The sequence below is a fragment of the Thrips palmi genome, unplaced genomic scaffold (assembly GCF_012932325.1).
Source record: "Thrips palmi isolate BJ-2018 unplaced genomic scaffold, TpBJ-2018v1 HiC_scaffold_5, whole genome shotgun sequence".
Lineage (NCBI taxonomy): Eukaryota > Metazoa > Arthropoda > Insecta > Thysanoptera > Thripidae > Thrips > Thrips palmi.
Window position 1 is genome coordinate 14420777 of NW_023144632.1, and position 3598 is coordinate 14424374.

Consider the following 3598-nt stretch of genomic DNA (forward strand, 5'->3'; position numbering starts at 1 on the left):
CTGCGCAAGGGTCCTAAAAATGACGTGATGCCGAGTCCTTTCTGCCCCAGGCAGCGACAAGAACGTAGGTGGGCGCTATGCTTGTGCTGTGCAGCGCAAGCACGCTTTGAGCACGCTGGCGCGCCGGGCTGCAACGACATGCGATCATTTGTGGTCCAGCCCTTTGCAGTGAGTTGGCAACACTCTCGGCACCGGTTTCCCGCCAAACTCTCGAGAGCGCCGCTGCGGCCGGGACTCGCAAAAGCGTGAAAGGGACTAAAAAAATAAAAATACGCGAATCCCATTGAAATGGCAAAGTCGCACCAGCGGGGACTCATTCAATTCGCTCTTTCGGGCCGGAGCCACGCGGCGGCCATCACAATGCACCAACCGGTCGGAACAATGTCCAAAGTTCTAGGGAGAGAAGAATTAATCAGGGCAAGGGGGGGAGGGGGTTGACGTCATCGCGTGCCTTGCGGATGCCGCGGGACTTCCCTGTGCGGGAGGACGACAAGCGGCGACCTTTACCCAAGTCTCACCGACCACGGCGTGAATCACTGAGGCTGGGTCGAGGCGACTGTCGCCGTGACGCGACACGCTGAGCCGTCCTTCGCATGGGCTTCGATGTGCCCTTCGCGTCCGCCCCGACGCGGGCAAGGCCGTTCTCAAAGACAGGTCGGCTGACCCTCGGGCCTTGCCGCCTGTTGAGGCGCGAGGCTTTCCTGCCGCGGTGCGCGCGGTGTGCAGGGCCTCCGTGCTCCGCCGTGCTCCGACCTTGAGCATTGGCATTTCACCAGATGGCCGATTCCTTTCGCCGCCCTCATAAATAGAACCGAAGCGCCTCGAGCCCCCCCTCCCCCTCCAGCCTGCGTGGCCGGCGTGGCCGCAGCGCTTGTCCAACGAGCGCTGCAGCCCAGGCCAGCTGGCTCTGGCCAGCGCAGCCAGGCCCGCCGACCCAGGGGGGAGGAGGTGATCTCTCCCCCCCCTCCTGAAAGGCAGGCAAAGAGTCGCACTTTGCCCTGTAAGTACGCTACTGTTGTGTCATCGCAATCGCGATGCTTGCTCTGTTGACATTTTTACGAAGAATTTCTCCGGCTGAAAAGTTCAAGCCCTACCAAATAGCATGGCTTAATTCAACTCGACTCAACTCCTTCCGCTTTCTGGATCACGTTTGGTATCCATTTTTCTTTTCAAGAAACAGAAAAATTGTGCAATGCGTCACAGCAACGGAATAAACATGTTCAGTGTGGGTCGAGGTTTTAATAAGCAGGCTTGATGGTTTTAACAGTGTAATTCGAATTAGATGACAGGCGCTAGTGGAGCGCTTTCTGGATGATTTCGATGGCCTTTCTCTTCCGCAGCTCCTCCTCTGACAGTGCTTCCTCGCCCTGCTCGCCCTGCTCGCCCTCCTCAGCCTGCGGTACCTGGAACATACAGCCCGGCTTCAGTACACCCTCCAAGGCGGAGTTGTGGGGACGGGACGCCCTCCCAAACGAGTTGGTACACTGGTAAAACTGAAGCATGGCTTTGCCTTGAGTCAACGTTTTGAGAAAGTCAGCCACTTATATGGACGGGGAACCTGAAAGGATAAGCCTGTTGTGTTTCATGTCAAGCGTAAGTACGCTTGGAGCGTGGCTCAGTTTTACCAGTGCAGGGAAAACTATTTGTGATAAGTCTTCTGTTTCGCAACGGCCGATTACAAAAACGAGCCCTATAGCTTTCTATCAAGAAACAAACAAAAAAAAAATAACAAAAAACAGTCAGACCCTGATATCTCTTTTTTGTCTTTTTTTTTTCGGGGTTCAGGGTGCGATGAATGCGTCGCTCTGCCCACCGATTCCACTGTCTGCTGACGCCCAGCTTTGTCCGTTTGAATGACTGCTTTCCAGTGGAACGTACGGCTGCTTTTCATTCTTTCATTTGCCGCTTGGCCCTTGCATTCTGTGACCACAGCAGGGCTGCTGCTCTACAGCAGAGCAGCCAGCTTAGAAAAATAGGATGAATTCACTACTTCGCTGCGAGTTTTCCTCTTCACTTTAAAAACAGGAACTTCTGACTAGATTATCTTCTCTGGCCACATGCATTTTCAAGTTGCACGGAAATAAGCAAAGCACAGGAACAGCACCAATCGTTTCCACCATTATGCTCTTTGATAAAACACGTTTTGTTAGTTACCACATACTGAAAGGACTTTACCTAAATGTGATTTCAAGCTGACACGGTTCGGGGATTTTTTTCCTACTTGGCCTGAAAATGAAAGAGGTTTCAGTTAGGCCTTTCATCAGATAATTACATACCGAAAAAACAATTACATATCGTAAAAAATGGATAAGCCTTATCTTTTTGATACATTAGAGGACTTACGAAAGACGTAGATTTCTCAAAGAAGAACAGATTAATTGTTTCAAAGCACATCAATAAGATAAGGCATATGATAATTCACACAAAAGTATATTAATATACTCGAAGCTGTGTTTACAAAGCGAATAGAGTCCCCGTTTTTTTTTGCACAATGGAAACGGCTGCGGCTGTAGGAATACAACTGTGGTGTTTGTTATTTTCACTACCAGGAGGAGAAATTGTGGATGGGAGTCTCCTTTTTAAACATCGAAACTAGATCCACTGAGACACAGAAAGCGAAAAGATGGAAGAGGGGGTATATGTACATATGGACCATGAAATGAAGCAAAAGAGGTTCCGACTGGTTTTGTTACCACACAAACGTAAAATTGGAAAGGTTGCAAACGTCTACACTAAACGTGTTCGCGTCACAAAAATTCCGAACACACGGAAAAAAGTATTTACATTTGTTCACTCTGCGCGTCAGTCTAAGAAAATGAGACATATATACAGTACACGATAGAGTGCACGGAGGAATAGAAAGATTGCACATGCACCACGTACGCCGAGACTTACCGTAATCTGACATCAAAAAATTCTGAAAGTTAAGATAGGCGCTGGGATTGTAGAGCAAGAGTTTTTTGTCCTCTTTTCTGGACTTGAAAATGGATCTACATTTTCTCGTTGCTCTACAAGCCCAACAGCGAGCACCGATTCCGGCGCTCACAAAGAAAACAACAAAAATGTTTTTGTTCGCAAAAACAAAAATCAAAATAAAAAAATTTAGACATGGCAGTCAAAAATCACATTTGCCGTAACAACAACGACATTTTAGGTATTTATCGCGATTTATTTGTATATTTTGTGCAGAGTACATGAACTGGGTTACACACTGTGCGTCCTATTCCTCAACGACAAAACAGTCAGTCCTATGATTGGCGTTCTGCGATCAGACCTACGCGACTAACGCACCTAAACAGGGGGCGCTTGTAAGACATGAGAATGACATTAAGTGCATATGGGGCGTGTAATGTAAAGGTAAAATGGTGAGAAAGCCGCCGGACGATCACAACAGCTCTTACCGGAATCGATCACAGGGTTGAGGTGATCCGATTCAGGTATCGTAACAAAACATCAAGAGGACAAACACAGATGACATCATCCCTGAGAACGAGCTAGACAGCCTCAAGGTGCGTTCCATTGAGGCAGGTAGCTTCGGCCCTCAGGGCGGAGTCGTAGCGCTTGAGTGGCCGAGGCTGGTGGCCGAGCCCGTGCAGCT